General features: G+C 44.7%; 1 pseudogene; it reads right to left on the reverse strand.

The window, feature by feature from the left end:
- Positions 1-753: 753 nt before the first annotated feature.
- On the reverse strand, positions 754-8,136 carry LOC129478579 (protein SET-like; annotated as a pseudogene).
- Positions 8,137-18,472: the final 10,336 nt, after the last annotated feature.

Here is an 18,472-nt window from a genome sequence, read left to right on the forward strand (position 1 = left end):
CAGCTACTCAGGAGGTTGAGGCACGAGAATCACCTGAACCCAAGAGGTGGAGGTTGCAGTGAGCCGATATCATGTCACTGCACTCCAGCCTGGGCGATGCAGTGAAACTCCATCTCAGAATAAAAGTGTTATCTTAACAATGTCTGTTAAACGATATCATTAAATATGCCAAAGGAGAAGCCATGTTGTCAAAATGCCTACTTAACCCACCAAAATATCTCAAATTCTCCCTTTGCTGATTTTCTATAACCCTGTTTTTTAAAGGTTTTTTTTCTCCTTTTTTTTTTTTTTTGAGATATAGTCTCACTCTTTTCCCCAGGCTGGAGTGCAGTGGCACAATCTTGGCTCATTGCAACCTCCACTTCCCAGGTTTAAACGATTCTCCTGCCTGAGCCTCCTGAGTAGCAGGAATTACAAGCATCTGCCACCACGCCCGGCTAATTTTTGTATTTTTAGTGGAGACGGGGTTTCACCATGTTGGCCAGCCTGGTCTCAAACTCCTGACCTCAAGTAATCCACCCGCCTTAGCCTCCCAAAGTGCTGGGATTACAGATGTGAGCCACCACGCCCAATCTCAATTCACATTTAACTCACTTCTCCTGGCCTTTTTTTCCTTTTTTTAAACAAGAGAAAGCAGACAGATACATGTTGGTAAATGCTAACTGTCCATGTTCACATAGAGGCACAGTGAACTCTCTGAGTCCAATCCACAGAGAAAGGAGGAAAAAAGCAAGAATTCTGTGCATAACTACACAGGGGCCTAGCACCCCCCAGCTTCCAGCAGAGCGAAGGAAGTAGGTTTTTCTTTTCTCCCACAGAGCTTGGTGGTGTTGATTCCATACAGTTTTTGTTCAGACAGGAAGGGATAAAAATGAATTTGGGATGGAAAGGGATAGAGACTCTTTTCCCACTCTGTTCTGCTCAAGGTGCATCCCCGCAAAATAACACCCATGGTATAAAGAAAAGAAACCTCAGGAACAGTGTGACTGGGTACAAGATGGAAAAAACAAAAAGACTGCAACTTGCTCCCAGGAAATGGGGAACATTTTTTAAAAGGAAGGTTGGAATCCCTCAGTGTTCTATTAGTCATCTCCTCTTTCATCCTCCTCTCCTTTGTCAGTATCTTCCAACCCTTCATCATCATCATCTTCTTCTTTTTCTTTATGATCCATATCAGGAACCAAGTAGAGCTGTAATGGGTTTGGCCAAATATCATCTTTGATGACCTCTCCTAACTCTCCAGCACCTGCATCAGAATGATCAGTGAACCAGGTAAAAAAGCTCTCAGATTCCTCACTCTGGCTGTATTCTGTGTCTGACTTGAATGCTTTGTCAAATCCCCTCCAGATTTCCACTTGATTGCAGTAGACTTTGAAGATGGATCACCACTCTCATTCAGGTGAAATTCTTTGGAGATAACTTTATTTTCATAGTAAGAATTTTCATCAAAATAAAAATCTATTCTGTAACCTAATAAATATCTCTAAATTCTGTCAATTCAACTCTGATCAAATAATGCAGTGCCTCTTTATCCTCCTCCCCAAGCAGTGTAAACACTTGTGGATGGTTGACAAATATTGTTACCCCAAAATTTGGGATTTTGGCAATCAACTCTGATCTCTTTGGAAAAAAAGATTGGCGGAGTTTGCTATATTTCTTTTCTAGTTTCAAAATCTCCTCACTGGCTTGTTCATTAAGTCTGTTTCATTTTGTACTTCATCAATACATTCAATTGTTTCCTGCTGGTTTTTTTCTGTCTTCTTCTGCAAGCCCAGAGAGATGGATGTCTTCCCTGGTCTCAGAGCACGAGGCAGCCTTGGTTTCTTCTTCTGAGGCAGTAGTGGAGACTGGCATTTCAGGGCCGTGCTGCTAGAAAAGTCCAACAACTAGACCATGAGTCTCATTGCTCAACAGGATGAAGCTCAGAAAACCACCCACAGATTTTTTTAAAGTGGCATGGATAGAATGAAAGTGAAAGGAGTGCTTCCAGAACCCTTAATAAAATCAAGCCTATTTCCAAGAAGATAAACTCTGAAAGGTAGGGACCTCATCTGCCTATTCACGACAGTACCCTCAGCTCCTAACAGGCCCCAAATATTTGTTTAAGGTTGAGTGTTGACTCCTCCAGGGTTGACCACGGAGAGAGATCCCTGGTGCACAGTAGAAAGTGGGGAAGTAAGGGTACAAGGTGAATTGTGGGCAAAAAAGTTTTGGTGAAAGTTTGGGTTTTGGGGGGTTTTCATTGTTATTGTTACAAATTTTGGTTTTGAATTTGGTTAAATGTTTTTTATGCATCTGAGATAATCATATGGTTTTTCTCCTTTATTCTATTAACATGGTGGATTATATTAATTGATTTTCAAATGTTAAACCCATCTTGCATTCCTAGAATAAACTCACTTTGGAAGGCTGTATTATCCTTTTTACATATTGCTGAGTTCAATTTGCTAATATTTTGTTAACAATTAACTCACCAGGGCCTAAGATTTTAAATTTCAAATCCAGTTTATTTAATTGATATAGGACTATTCAGATATTTTATTTCTTCTTGAGTCAGTGTGGTCATTTGTGTCCTTCCAGGAATTTATTCATTTATGTTGTTAAATTTATATTGATAAAAATTTGTTCATAATGTTCTATTGTCTTTTCAATGTCTGTAGAAACAATAACGAAGTGCCCTCTTTTACTTGGACCAAAAACTAAATCTTGGGATAAGAGTCAAAACTTGGAGCTGCGAGCCACGGTGGCTGACATCTATAATCTCAGTACCTTGGGAGGCTGAGGCAGGAGAATTGCTTGAGTCCAGGAGTTTGAGACCATCCTGGGCAACATAGTGAGACCCCATCTCTTTAAAAAGTAAAAAGTTAGCCAGGCATGGTGTTGCAATCCTGTCATCCCAGCTACTCAGGAGGCTGAAGTGGGAAGATCATTTGGGCCCAGGAGTTCCAGGCTGCAGTGAGCCCTGATCCTGCCACTACACTCCAGCCTGGATGACAAAGCAAGACTCTGTCTCTAAAAATAAACACATTAAATATAAACTACAGGGCCGAGCGCAGTGGCTCACGCCTGTAATTCCAGCACTTTGGGAGGCCGAGGCGGGCGCATCACGAGGTCAGGAGATCGAGACCATCCTGGCTAACACGGTGAAACCCTGTCTCTACTAAAAATACAAAAATTAGCTGGGCATGGTGGCAAGGGCCTGTAGTCCCGGCTACTCGGGAGGCTGAGGCAGCTGAATGGCATGAACCCAGGAGGCGGAGCTTGCCGTGAGCCAAGATCTCACCACTGCACACCAGCCTGGGGATGGTCCAAGTGCAGTGGTGTTTACAACTAATTTATCACAACCAGTCACAGATTTATTTATTCCTTCTCCACTCCCTACTGCTTCACTTGACTAGCCAAAAAACAACAACAACAACAAAAACCATGGAATTCTAGGCAAATTAGTTCCACACATAGCAATTGGCTGCTACGCCTGTTAATCTCCTGAGCTGCTTTTTCCCTCTGTTGCCAGCCTTAGAGGATCAGTTTTTTATTTAAGGTTGTTAAGAAGAAAGGGGCCAGGCCTGGCGCTGTGGCTCAGGCCTGTAATCCCAGCACTTTGGGAGGCCGAGGCGGGGGCATCATGAGGTGAGGAGATGAAGACCATCCTGGCTAACACGGTGAAACCCCATCTCTACTAAAAATACAAAAAATTAGCCGGGCGTTGTGGTGGGCACCTATAATCCCAGCTACTCAGGGAGCTGAGGCAGAAGAATTGCTTGAACCCAGGAGGCAAAGGTTGCAGTGAGCCAAGATCGTGCCACTGCACTCCAGCCTGGGCGACAGAGCTAGACTCCATCTCCAATCCAAAAGAAGAAGAAGAAGAAGAAAGGGGCCGGGCACAGTGGCTCATGCCTGTAATCCCAGCACTTTGGGAAGCCAAGGCGGGTGGATCATTTGAGGTCAGGAGTTCAAGACCAGCCTGACTAACATGATGAAACCCCATCTCCACTAAAAATACAAATATTAGCTAGGTGTGGTGGCATGCACCTGTAATCCCAGCTACCTGGGAGGCTGAGGCACAAGAATTGCTTAAGCCTAGGAGGCAGGGGTTGCAGGAAGCCAAGATCATGCCACTGCACTCCAGCCTGGGCGACAGAGTGAGGCTGTCTGAAAAAAGCAAAACAAAATAAAACAAAAAAGAAGAAAGGGGCCAGGCGCAATGGCACACACTGTAACCCCAGCACTTTGGGAGGCTGAGGTGGGCAGATCGCTTGAGCCCAGGAATTTGAGACCAGCCTGGGCAGTATGGCAAAACCCCTTCTCTACAAAAAAAAAAAAATTAGCCAGGTGTGGTGGTGGGCATCTGTGTTCCCAGCTACATGGGAGGCTGATGCATGAGGATTGCTTGAACCCGGAAGTCAAGGCTGCAGTAAGCCCTGTTCGTACCACTGTATTCCAGCCTGGGAGACATAGTGAGACCCTATCTCAGAAAAAAAGAATAAGAAGAATGAAAGAGGTAGACTCCAGAAATGACAAATGGCAAGCTCAATGTTGATCTTAGGTGAAATTCTAGAATGGAATTTGTGGGCAATACAAAAAGATTTGGTGGTTCTGAGAGCTGTCACATATTCACTAAGAGCAATTTTGCTGAACTTTATTTCCTCCTTGTCAAAGTATCTATCTCCCTTGCACAGTTGGATTGTTTACACTAGTAGTTACCGAGGGCCAATTTCGTACCCAGCATTGTGCTAAGAGTGTAGATAGATACAATAGGGGTGAACCAAAAGGACATGCCCCCTGCCCTTACCATGTAGTGAGGGACAGTCGTTAAACCAATAAGCACGTGAATAAATATACCACTATAAACTGTGAGAAGGGGTATGAAGGATGGTAGAATGGTGGGAGAATTTCACAGGACGACCTGAATTAGATTTGGCAGCAGGCAGGAGGTTGGTCTAAGGAAAGCCTTTAAAAGGAACTCATATTTAAAGATAACTAAGAGGCCAGGTGTGGTGGCTTCAATCTGTAATCCCAGCACTTTGGGAGGCCGAGGTAGGCGGATCATGAGGTCAGGAGTTTGAGACCGGCCTGGCCAATATGGTGAAACCCTATCTCTACTAAAAATAAAAAAATTAAAAAAAAAAAGCCGGGCCTGGTGGTGCATGCCTGTAGTCCCAGCCACTCGGGAGGCTGAGGCAAAAGAATTGCTTGAACTCGGGAGGCGGAGGTTGCAGTGAGCCAAGATCGCACCACTGCACTCCAGCCTGGGCGACAGAGTGAGACTCCGTCTCAAAAATAAATAAATAAATAAATAAATAATAAAATAAAATAAAGATAGGTAAGAGTTAGCCAGGGAAATAGTAGCAGAAAGAGTATTTTTTTTTTTTTTTTTGAGACATTGTCTCGCTCTGTCGCCCAGGCTGGAGTGCAGTGACACGATTTCAGCTCACTGCAACCTCCACCTCCTGGGTTCAAGCAGTTCTCTCGCCTCAGCCTCCCAAGTAGCTGAGATTACAGGCACATGTCACCACGCCTGGCTAATTTTTGTATTTTTAGTAAAAACGGGGTTTCACCATATTGGCCAGGCTAGTCTTGAACTCTTGACCTCGTGATCCGCCCGCCTAGGCCTCTCAAAGTGCTGGGATTACAGGCGTGAGCCACCGTGCCCAACCAAGAGTTTTTTTTTGCAATGGAGTCTTGCTCTGTCACCCAGGCTGGAGTGCAGTGGCTCAATCTCGGCTCACTGCAACCTCCACCTCCCAGCTTCAAGTGATTCTCCTGCCTCAGCCTTCTGAGTAGCTGGGATTACAGGCATGCATCACCACACCCAGCTAATTTTTGTATTTTTAGTAGAGACAGGGTTTCACCATGTTGGCCAGACTGGTCTCAAACTCCTGGCCTCATGTGATCCACCTGCCTCAGCCTCCCAAAGTGCTGGGCTGAAAGATATTCTGAGCAGAGTAAACAGCATGGGCAAAGCCCTTGAGTCAGGAAAGTGCTGAGTTTGAGGAACTGAGAGAAGGCTGATGTCACTGGAAAGCAGTAGGAGAGTGAGAGTTGGAGCTGGAGGGTGAACAGGTCAAAATTATGCAAGCTTTAAAGGGCACAAAGAGGTTGGCTTTTATAATAGGGATGCTAGAAAGTCATCAAAGTAGTTTGTGCAGGAATGTAGCCCAAATGATCCAGTTTTGGTTTGGAAAAATTTAAACATAGGCAGTGGCTCATGCCTGTAATCCCAGCACCTCGGGAGGCCAAGGCGGGCAAATCACTTGAGGTCAGGAGTTTGAAACCAGCTGGCCAACATGGTGAAATCCTGTCTCTAGTAAAAATATAAAAATTAGCCGGATGTGTCAGTGGGCACCTGTAATCCCAGCTACTCAGGAGGCTGAGGCACGAGAGTTATGTGAAGCAGGGAGGCAGAGGTTGCAGTGAGGCGAAATCGTGCCACTGCACTCCAGCCTAGGCAACAGAGTGAGACTGCGACTCAAAAAAAAATTGTTTTAAGGCCGGGCGCAGTGGCTCATGCCTGTAATCCCAGCACTTTGGGAGGCTGAGGTGAGCGGATCACGAGGTCAGGAGATCGAGACCATCCTGGCTAACACGGTGAAACCCCGTCTCTACTAAAAATACGACAAATTAGCCGGGCACGGTGGCAGGTGCCTGTAGTCCCAGCTACTCGGGAGGCTGAGGCAGGAGAATGGCGTGAACTCGGGAGGCGGAGCTTGCAGTGAACCAAGATAGCGCCACTGCACTCCTGCCTAGGCGAAACAGTGAGACTGCATCTCAAAAACAACAACAAAAAATTTTTTTTAACTTATACGAGAATAGACACAGTTATATTCTAGCACCCAAAATATCCATCAGTAGCTTCAAAATTATCATTTTATGGCCAATTTTTAGGATTTGGGAATAAAATAGAAATTCTCAGGAATTCTCAGAAATTCCTGATATTAAAAACTATTCCGTATTATCATAACACTTTATTTAATGTTTTAAATGTTAGTATGCAAGATCTTCAAAGAAAAAGACATTTTCTTAATTTTTAAAATTTTTTGAGACATGGTCTCTCTCTGTCACCTAGGCTGGAGTGCAGTGGTGCAATCTTAGCTCACTGCAACCTCTGCCTCGTGGGTTCAAGCGATTCTCCCGCCTCAACCTCCCTCCCAAAGTGCTGGAATTAAAGGCATGAGTCACTGTGCCCAGCCAAAAAAGTTAACATTCTTAAAATAAAAAACATAAACATGCAGGCGTGGCATGGTGGCTCATGCCTGTAATCCCAGCACTTTGGGAGGCCGAGGCGGGTGGATCACCTGAGGTCGGGAGTTCAAGACCAGCCTGACCAACATGGAGAAACCCCAGCTCTACTAAAAATACAAAATTAGCCGGGTGTAGTGGCATATGCCTGTAACCCCAGCTACTCAGGAGGGTGAGGCAGGAGAATCGCTTGAACCTGGGAGACAGAGGTTGCGGGGAGCCGAGATCGTGCCATTGTATCAGCGTGGCAACAAGTGTGAAACTCCATCTCAAAAAAAAAAGAAAAAAGAAAAGAAAAAGAAAAACATAAACATGCAAAGCATTAGTTGCCCTGTCTAGTAGTCTTGATATTTGTTTCATGACAGATAGTCCAGATGTAAAAGAAATTCCTTTCATTTGAATTGAGGTCAGTTGAATTGCTAAAAATACATCCAGAAGCATCTTTAAGTTAGGGATTACAGTACATGATACTTCATACAAGCTCATTTCCTTTTATAATGCTTGCCCTGATTTTGGTTTTACTGTTGAAGTTGATAATATTTTTGCAAATTCAGATTATAGATTAGTTTGATTTCATTGGTATTTTATAACAGCATTATCTCTTCTTTTGCATTTCTTCTGCTAAAGTATTTACAGATGACTGTAACCCACAGTGAATATTCAAACACTAAAAATTGCCAATGAACATTATTGACTAGCATTCAAATAATCTAACATTGAGCTTTCCTAACACTATACAGAATCCCAGATTAAAATTCCCAAGTTTTGTATTTACCAAAATTTGTTACTTCTTGGATCACCACTCATTGGATTTATATAAAGCAAACTGTGCATATAAACTCATTACTATTTATTTTACTTACAGAAATACCTGTGCTTAGCAGCAGACAAGGCCATGAGCACATACTTCTGACATGGCAGTGAAGGCGAATTGACAGGGATGGGTTCATGCTATGTTTTGGAGTGGGCAACACCATCAGGATATTACAACTCTTTTTTTAAAAAAGTTTTAATTGTTTAAATAAATGTTTAATTTTAATTTTTGTGGATACATAGTAGGTGTATATGTTTATGGGATACATGAGATGTTTTGATATAGGCATGCAATGATTATACAACCCATTTTAATAGTCTCAATGCGCTCCATCATCATTTTGTTGACACAGTAACAATCTGAGCTAACAGGATGGGTATTAGAAACTAAGAAGGGGCCGGGCGCGGTGGCTCACGCTTGTAATCCCAGCACTTTGGGAGGCTGAGGTGGGCGGATCACGAGGTCAGGAGATCGAGACCACGGTGAAACCCCATCTCTACTAAAAATACAAAAAATTAGCCGGGCGTAGTGGCGGGCAACTGTAGTCCCAGCTACTCGGGAGGCTGAGTCAGGAGAATGGCGTGAACCCGGGAGGCGGAGCTTGCAGTGAGCCGAGATCGCACCACTGCACTCCAGCCTGGGCAACAGAGCGAGACTCCGTCTCAAAAAAAAAAAAAAAAAAAAGAAACTAAGAAGGAACCGGGCACAGTGGCTCACGCCTGTAATCCCAGCACTTTGGGAGGCTGAGGCGGGTGGATCACCTGAGGTCGGGAGTTCAAGACCGGCCTGACTAACATGGAGAAACCCCGTCTCTACTAAAAATACAAAATTAGCCGGGGTGGTGGCGCATGCCTATAATCCCAGTTACTCGGGAGGCTGAGGCAGGAGAATTACTTGAATCCAGGAGGTGGAGGTTGCAGTGAGCCGAGATCGTGCCATTGCACCCAGCCTGGGCAAAAAGAGTGAAATGCCATCTCAAAAAAAAAAAAGAAAAAGAAAAAAAGAAACTAAGAGGGAAATAAGGCCGGGCGTGGTGGCTCATGCTTGTAATCCCAGCACTTTCAGAGGCCAAGGAGGGTGGAACACTTGAGGCCAGGAATTCAAGACCAGCCTGGCTAACATGGTGAAACCGCATCTCTACCCAAAATACAAAAGTTAGCCAGGCTTGGTGGGACGCGCCTGTAATCCTAACTACTCGGGAGGCTGAGGCAAGAGAATCACTTCAAACCGGGAGGTGGAGGTTACAGAGAGCTGAGATCATGCCACTGCATCCCAGCCTGAGTGACAAAGAAGACTCTGTCTGAAAAAAAAAGAAATAAAAGAAACTAAGAGGGAAATGAGATTGGATAGTTGGGGTGGGTGAGGACTCTCAGAAAGGAGGGAGGGCTTCCCAGCAGAAGAGGCGTGTTTTCGTGCATAAGAAGTGGCTGGGGAAAGCGAAAGCAGTGGGGGCACCCATGATGAGACTGGCTGGCTCTAGAAACATTACTGGGATTTCGCCCACACTTGCCTGGGTAACTTTCTGTTGTCATTGGGAAGCCAGTGGGACTTTCTCGTCCAAGATGAACCAGGGCCCATACACTTGCCACTTTCACTTGTTCCTAGAGGCTGTGTAGTGTCTTGGCTGCCTCAGGGTGCAGTGGGAAGGTAACTGGGCATACACAAATTAGGTGATTACAAGTCTCACACTTGTCAGCTGGCTCCATTCAATTTCATACTTGGTTTTTTCTCTTCCATGACCTCTATTTTGTTTCTTGAATAGACCAGGACTCTGTAAGCTGAGACGTTTGGTAAATTCCCTTCCTTGCCAGTTTACACTGACTTTATACCCACAGTGCAAGCTAAATCCCTTTTTGTCTGGGCTACTGGTTGCCAAATCCCTTTTTGTCTGGGTTAGTCGTTTCATGTAGACTGCTTCTCTACCTATATGCTTATTCAAATGCAGTAGTGAAATCAAATCAATGCACAGCCATACGATTACTACATAGCCTGTGTAAAGAATGATGCAGATCTATTTATATACAAATATGCTAAGCTCCATATTATTAGATTTTAAAAAACTAAGTCTCCAGACAACATTTATAGTAGTATTTTGCGTGTGTGTGTTTATAATTGCATAGAAATAGTTCTGGAAGGATACATGCTAAACTCAACTCTAACAAGTGTGTATATGACAGGAATGAAAAAACTTTATTTTTTAGTTTGTTTTAAAATTATTTTAATTTGCAAGCATCACTTCTATAATGTGAAACAAAAATTAAAAACCCCAAACCGTTGCTCTTCTTGGAGTCACTTGAATTGGTAGCCCTGAAGAAAATTCCTAAATTAGACTTTCTTCTGTTCTTGACTGAACGAGGATGAATGAGTCACCCAATCCTGTGCCAGGTACAGGAATAAATGCTGGACAGTTACAGATGAAAGAGAGCATGTTGCCCTTTAAGGACTTCAAAGTTTACAGAGAGAAGAGACCAGAAAACAAGAAATTAAAGTACAGTATGATATATGCCTCAGAGCTATACCTTGGAAAGAAAAAGGATGGACAGCACAGACTTTAAAGCGGTAACAGGAGATGGGTAGGAACGCCTTCCAGAGAAGGTAAGAATCGAGAGGAGTCTTTTATTTTCCCTGTTACTTTATTATTAAAAAATGTCAAACATAACTGAAAGGTTGAAACATCTGCAGATCCACCACCTAGATTCAATGATTGAACATTTTGTTATATTCACTAGATATGTAATACAAATAAATAAATGCAAAACCATTTGAAAGTTCACCCCTAAATATTTAAACCCCAACTCCTAAGAATGACATTATCTTACATAACCACAATGCCATTATCAAACATAAAAATAACATTAAGGGCCGGGCGCGGTGGCTCACGCCTGTAATCCCAGCACTTTGGGAGGCCGAGGTGGGCGGATCACGAGGTCAGGAGATCGAGACCATCCTGGCTAACATGGTGAAACCCCATCTCTACTAAAAATACAAAAAATTAGCCGGGCGAGGTGGTGGGCGCCTGTAGTCCCAGCTACTTGGGAGGCTGAGGCAAGAGAATGGTGTGAACCCCAGGGGGCGGAGCCTGCAGTGAGCCGAGATTGCGCCACTGCACTCCAGCCTGGGCGACGGCGAGACTCCGTCTCAAAAAAAAAAAAAAAAATTAAGCCCCCCGACTCCCACCTTTTTTTTTTGAGACCGAGTCTTGCTCTGTCACCCAGGCTGGAGTGTAGTGATGAAATCTCGGCTCACTGCAACCTCCGCCTCCCAGGTTCAAGCGATTCTCCTGCCTCAGCCTCCCAAATAGCTGAGATTACAGGTGTGTGCCACCACACCTGGCTAATTTTTGTATTTTTAAGAGAGACGGGGTTTCACCACATTGGCCAGGCTGGTCTTGAACTCCTGACCTCCACTGATCTGCCCACATCAGCCTCCCAAGTGCTGGGATTACAGGTGTGAGCCACCGCACCTAGCCTCCCTTTTAATTATCTAATAGCTGATTCACAATTTAAAAATCATCCCATTTTCCTCAAAACCTCTTTGATACGTTGGTTTTTTCTCACAATCCAGGATCCTGCCTGGGTTCAAATATTGCATATTATTGTGGTTTGTATTATGTCAACTTGGTTAAGTTGGAACTGTTTCCCAGAATCCTTTTCCCTGAATGATTTCAGGTTAGAGCTGGCCAAAAGAGGAATTTGCATGACCTTTAAAAGGCAGAGGCCAGGCACAGTGGCTCATGCCTATAATCCCAACATGGTGGCTCACGCCTACAATCCCAGCACTTTGGGAGGCTGAGGCAGTGGATCACCAGGTCAGGAGTTCAAGACCAGCCTGGCCAACATGGTGAAACTCCATCTCTACTAAAAATACAAAAAATTAGCCAGGCGTGGTAGCAGGCCCTATAATCCCAGCTACTCGAGAGGCTGAGGCAGGAGAATCACTTGAACCTGGGAGGCGGAGGTTGCAGTGAGCCAAGACTGTGCCACTGCACTCCAGCCTGGGAGACAGAGCGAGACTCCATCTCAAAAAAAAAAAAAAAAGGCAGAAATGAAGCCTCCCGAGTAGCTGGGACTACAGTCATGCGTCACCACACCCAGCTAATTTTTGTATTTTTAGTAGAGATGAGGTTTCACCATATTGGCCAGGCTGGTCTCAAACTTCTGACCTCGTGATCTGCCCGCCTCGGCCTCCCAAAGTGCTGGGATTACAGGCGTGAGCCACCGCACCCAGCCACAAGTATTATTCTCTAAATGTCACTGTGGTTAGATGTGGTGACAGAAGTGTTAGTGAGCTCTAGCTTGTCCTTGCTTTGCTCTGATCAGTGTCCAGAAATGCTTGCCAATTCCTGACCCTGTTGACCACCAGTGACCACCAGACACTTGGTGATGGATCCACAGAGGTGGCGGCTGCCCAGATGGCTCTCCAGGAGCCTTCTCATCACAGCCCCATGTCAGTGCCAGATGCACTTCCCTCCCCACATTGGTGACTCCTCTTTTGATTCTCTGACTAACCTCTTGGTCTTTCCTTTCCCCAGCTTCTTCTACAATTGTGTAAAGCATAGTTCCCATAATAAATTCCTTATCTCATCATTCATAAAGGTTCTGCCTCCCTGACTGATACACTTACTGGTACTGGCCATGGTTTCAGGGGACAGATCATTAAGGATAGGAATTGGAAACTGATTCTCTGACCTGATTAAACTTAAGTGCATTCATGATTGTTGCCAGCAGTAAACTTAAATTCTTAAACTCTACCTGTAATCACTTGTGATAAATGCTTATAGACAGCAAAGCTTTGGGTAGCCAAATATTTGCTGCTGTAGAACATTTTAGTAGAAATAGGAATGTAATGAGGAATGTTGGTTGCTTCTACATATGGGGGAAGTTTGGAGAAAGAAAATGATGAGCTAAAGGCTTTAAATTTCCATCCCAAGTTCTGGAAAATGGACCAAAAAACTTGAAGACTGCCTTTAAAAAAAACTCTTATCTCTGATATCCTCAAGGTCAAGATTTCTGATCACCAAACGCTAAGTGTCCACTTGCAGCAGACTGAATTTCAATGCAAAGTGAATTCATAACCTACCAGAGTGTCTTATGTTCAAAAGAAGACCTTGATTGGAAAGGAGTAAGACCCTGAGTCTTAGGATACAGACATATGGATGGATTCCTATGAGGCCAAAGACCTTAAACCAAGTTTGACCAACCTGTGGCCCTGCAGGCTGCATGTGGCCCAGGATGGCTTTGAATGCGGCCCCACACAAATTCGTAAACTTTCTTTCTTTTTCTTTTTTAGACAGACTCTCCCTCTGTCACCCAGGCTGGAGTGCAGTGGCATGATCTTGGCTCACTGCAACCTCTGCCTCTCAGGTGCAAGTGATTCTCCTGCCTCAGCCTCCTAAGTAGCTGGGGTTACAGGCACGCACCACCACACCCAGCTAATTTTTTTGTATTTTTAGTAGATATGGGGTTTCACCATGTTGGCCAGGCTGATCTCGAACTCCTGACCTCAGATGATCACCCGCCTCAACCTCCCAAAGTCCTGGGATTATAGGCTTGAGCTACCACACTCGGCCATAAACTTTCATTATGAGCTTTGGCCAGGTGCGGTGGGTCACACCTGTAATCATAGCACTTTGGGAGGCTGAGGCAGGTGGATCACCTAAGGTCAGGAGTTCGAGACTAGCCTGGCCAACATGGTGAAACCCTGTTTCCACTAAAAATACAAAAATTAGCCAGGCGTGGTGGCGGTCACCTGTGATCCCAGCTACTTGGGAGGCTGAAGCAGGAGAATCGCTTGAACCCAGGAGGCTGAGATTGCAGTGAGCCAAGACAGTGCCACTGCATTCCAGCCTGGGCAACAAGAGTAAAACTGCGTCTCAAAAGAAAAAACAAAAACCACAACAACAACAATAAAAAACATTATAAGGTTTTTTGTGATTTTTTTCTTTCTTTTTCTTTTTTTTTTTTTTTTTTTTCCTAGCTCATCAGCTATTATTAGTGTATTTTAAGTGTGGCTGGCCCAAGACAATTCTTTCAATGTGGCCCAGGGAAGCCAAAAGATTGGACACCGCTGCCTTAAACCCTAAATTCAGCTAAACCTCCTTAGCCAAAAAAAAGTGACCTTCCTCTCTATCTGCAGTTAATCTTCCCTTACCTAGAGAACCTGGGATGACCTCCCCAGAGCTAGTGGCCTTTCAGGGGACTGTGATCCTCCTGGGAACCTAACCCTTCCACCTCTTCTAGATCAGAGATTCAAGTCACAGCAGGCCCCAGGGTGACTCATGAGGAAATACCATACAAACCAAAAGAATATTGAGAGTTTGTCAATGTATACATTGCTTCATGTTTTCTTTTGACATAGTTTCATATTTACAGCAAAGTTATAAGAATAGTACAAACAATTCCCTTTATCTTTTACCAAGATCCTCAAATGCTGATTTATACTGACTGAAACTCAGGGAATAGGTAGGGGAATAGATCTTGAAAGAATGGGATCAGGATGGAAGAAATATAATTTTGGATTTGGATGAATTTATTTATTTATTTATTTATTTATTTATTTATTTATTATTTTTTGAGACAGAGTTTCTCTCTGTTGCCCAGGCTGGAGTGCAGTGGCACAATCTTGGCTCACTGTAACCTCTGCGTCCTGGGTTCAAGTGATTTTCCTGCCTCAGCCTCCTGAGTAGATGGGATTACAGGCGCCTGCCACCACGCCAGGCTAAATTTTGTATTTTTAATAGAGATGGGGTTTCACCATGTTGGCCAGGCTGCTCTCAAACTCTTGACCTCAGGTGATCCACTCGCCTCGGCCTCCCAAAGTTCTGGGATTACAGGGTGAGCCACCATGCCTGGCCTGGATGAATTTATTAATAAGAATGCACACCCTAAAAAACCTTTATCGGCCAGGTGCAGTGGCTCACGCTTGTGATCCCAACACTTTGGGAGGCTGAAGCAAGAGGATTGCTTGAGGCCAGGAGTTCCAGGCCAGCGTGAGCAATGTAGCAAGACCCTGTCTCTACAAGAAAACAAAATAAAATAAAATAAACCTTTCTGGCTGGAGAGAGACTGCCCCTCCCTGGGTTAGCCAGTTCTTAGAGATAGCAAAGAGCTCAGCCAGAAGCATGTCTTTGATATGCAAACTAACCAGCCCCAGAGCCACACCCCCTCTATCTGTCCTATATACCCCCAGAGGCAAAATTCCTCTGCCCAGGGCCAGGTCCCAGTCAATTAGGGACCAACCTATACCCCAAAGCCACTGAAATTATTCAAACTAGTCAATACTAAAGGTTCACCCCACCCTACCTTGCCTTTCCCGTAAAACCCCCCACCCCAAAGAGCAGTAGCCTAAACCTTCCCCACACTTCTGTCTTCTGCCCTTTGACCACCCAGTGTCTTTTCCTTGGGGTCCTGCATGCTCTGTCCCTAGGATCCAAGGGTACAATAAACTCTGTTTTCCTGAGCCTCTCCTGTCTCCTCTTGTGGCCATACCTTTTATGAGACTGGCCATCTCATAAAAGAATGCAAAACAGACAGGCGCATGCCTGGAATCCCAGCACTTTGGGAGGCCAAAGCAGGAGGAACACTTGAGGCCAGGAGTTTAATACCAACAACACAGTGACACCCTCATCTCTATAAGAATATACTGTGGCGCACACCTGTAGTCCCAGCTACTCAGGAGGCTGAGGTGGAAGGATCGCCTGAGCCCAGTAGGTCAAGGCTGCAGTGAGAGTTAGGGTCATGCCATTCATTGCACTTCAGCCTGAGCAACAGAGAAAAACCCTGTCTCTAAAAAAAAATAAAAATAAATAAATGTAAAAAAAAAAAATTTAAAGATGCAAAATGTGTACTAAGCAGAGAAGGTATCTGTTCAAGTTGTTTGGAAATGGCTTTAGAAGTTCGCTTTTTTTTTTCCTTGGGACAGAGTCTCACTCTGTTGCCTAGGCTGGAAGGCAGTGGGAAGACCTCGGCTCACTGCAACCTCCATCTCCCAGGTTCAGGCGATTCTCCTGCCTCAGCCTCCCAAGTAGCTGGGATTACAGGCGCGTGCCACCACGCCCGGCTAATTTTTTTATTTTTAGTAGAGACGGGGTTTCACCATGTTGGCCAGTTTGATCTCCAACTCCTGACCTCGTGATCCGTCCCCCTTGGCCTCCCAAAGTGCTGGGATTACAGGAGTGAGCCACCGCACCCGGCTAACTTCTGACAATAAAGAGTAAGAGCCCTTCAATCAATTCTTAGATTAGAGACAGTTCCCAAGCCCAGTCCCCTTGAATGAAGGAAAGATCCTTTGAGGAAGGATTTACTACACTGTCAAAAAGTTACACTGTAAATCTTCTTAGCGTTTCCTCAAAGAGACCTGAAGCCATAACGCAGGGTGACTGTGCTTTGAGAAGGAGAAATGCCCAGATACTTAGGAGTTAGTAAACCTTGGCTCTGAACTGGTGCTAATCCCTGGAGAACCAAAATGGCACTGTGTCCCATTGTCAGAGTAGGGGCTCATGGAAGTTAGACGATCTATGAAGTTTTGGCTTGACTCCATCTCACAGCAAGCCCAGTAGTTCCCAGAACTCATCCCATCATTATTTCCCCAGTTCCAGAATGCACAGGTGGGTATACATTGCAGTTTAGATATATTCAGTAGGTGTCTGAGTAGACATACTCAACAACTGGTAGACTTCTTTTTTTTTTTTTTGAGACGGAGTCTCACTCTGTTGCCCAGGCTGGAGTGCAGTGGTGCAATCTCGGCTCACTGCAAACTCTGCCTCCCGGGTTCATGCCATTCTCCTGCCTCAGCCTCCCGAGTAGCTGGGACTACAGGTGCCCGCCACTACGCCCTGCTAATTTTTTGTATTTTTAGTAGAGATGGGGTTTCACCACGTTAGCCAGGGTGGTCTCGATCTCCTGATCTCGTGATCCACCCGCCTCGGCCTCCCAAAGCGCTGGGATTACAGGCGTGAGCCACCGCACCCAGCAACAACTGGTAGACTTCTTGTATTTGTTCCCTGACCCATGGAATGAAGGCTATCATGATAAAAAAAGGCCAAGTGGAATCCACTAGAACTGTGTCTACATACTAAAATAGTAAACCAAAAACAGTTATCACATTTCTGGAAGGCTTGATGAGATTAGTGCCACTAACAAGGTCTTGAAAGACACAGAGGTGGTAATTCCTACCATATCCCTGCTCAAATCACCTGTTTGCCTGTCAGCAGACTGAAGGACATATGAGAATGAAAGTGGGTTATCCAAAGCCTTGTAACTCCAATTGCAGCTGCTGTTCCAGGTATAATTTCATTACTAAAGCAAATCAACACATCCCATGGCACTTGGTCCCTTTTTCTGTTGTGTTTTGTTTTTTTTGAGATAGCACCTTTCTCTGTCACTAAGACTAGAATGCATTAGCACAATAGCTCACTGCAGCCTCCACCTCCTGGGTTCAAGTGATCTTCCCACCTCAGACTCCCAAGTAGCTGGAACTCCAGGCACACACTACAAGTTGTTGTTGCTTGTTGGCAGGATGCCTCAGTTCCTCACCACATGTTCCTCTCCTCAGACTAGATTATGGCAGAGGTTAGAGAGTGCATGGAGCCCTGAGGTAGTGACATGAAGGTGTACTGCAGCCCTGCCAACTAAAAGAAAACTGCATCTGGTGGTCTTTTCTAAAAGGTATTGAGTAGAAAGCATTTCACAGATCAATTGCAAACCAAGTACCATGGTTGGCCAGGTACAGTGGCTCATGCCTGTAATCCAGCCTTTTGGGAGGCCAAGGCAGGAGGATCTCTTGAGCTCAGGAGTTCAAGACCAGCCTGAGCAACATGGCAAGACCCTGCCTGTACAAAATATTTTTTTTTTGAGATGGAGTTTCACTCTTGTCGCCGGGGCTGGAGTACAATGGCGTGATCTCGGCTCACTGCAACCTCCTCCTTCTGGGTTCAAGTGATTCTCCTGCCTCAGCCTCCCAAATAGTTGGGATAACAGGCGCCTGCCATCACGCCCAGCTAATTTTTGTATTTTTACTAGAGACAGGTTTCACCATGTTGATCAGGCTGGTCTCAAACTCCTGACCTCATGATCCGCCCACCTCAGCCTCCCAAAGTGCTGGGATTACAGGCCTGAGCCACTGTGCCTGGCCAAATATATACATACATATATATATATATATATATATATATATATATATATATATATATATATTTTTTTTTTTTTTTAGCCAGGTGTGATGTTGCATGACTATAGTCCCAGCTGCTTGGGAGGCTGAGATGGGAGAATCACTTGGGCCCAGGAGTTCAAGGTTTTGGTGAGCTGTGATTGAGCCACTGCACTCCAGCCCATCTCAAAAAAAAAAAAAAAAAAAAAAAAGCTTTCACTTAAATATTTTTAGGAAATAAAAAAATGAGCCAGGCGTGGTGGTGGGCGCCCA

The sequence above is a fragment of the Symphalangus syndactylus genome, chromosome 3, assembly GCF_028878055.3.
Source record: "Symphalangus syndactylus isolate Jambi chromosome 3, NHGRI_mSymSyn1-v2.1_pri, whole genome shotgun sequence".
Taxonomy (NCBI): domain Eukaryota; kingdom Metazoa; phylum Chordata; class Mammalia; order Primates; family Hylobatidae; genus Symphalangus; species Symphalangus syndactylus.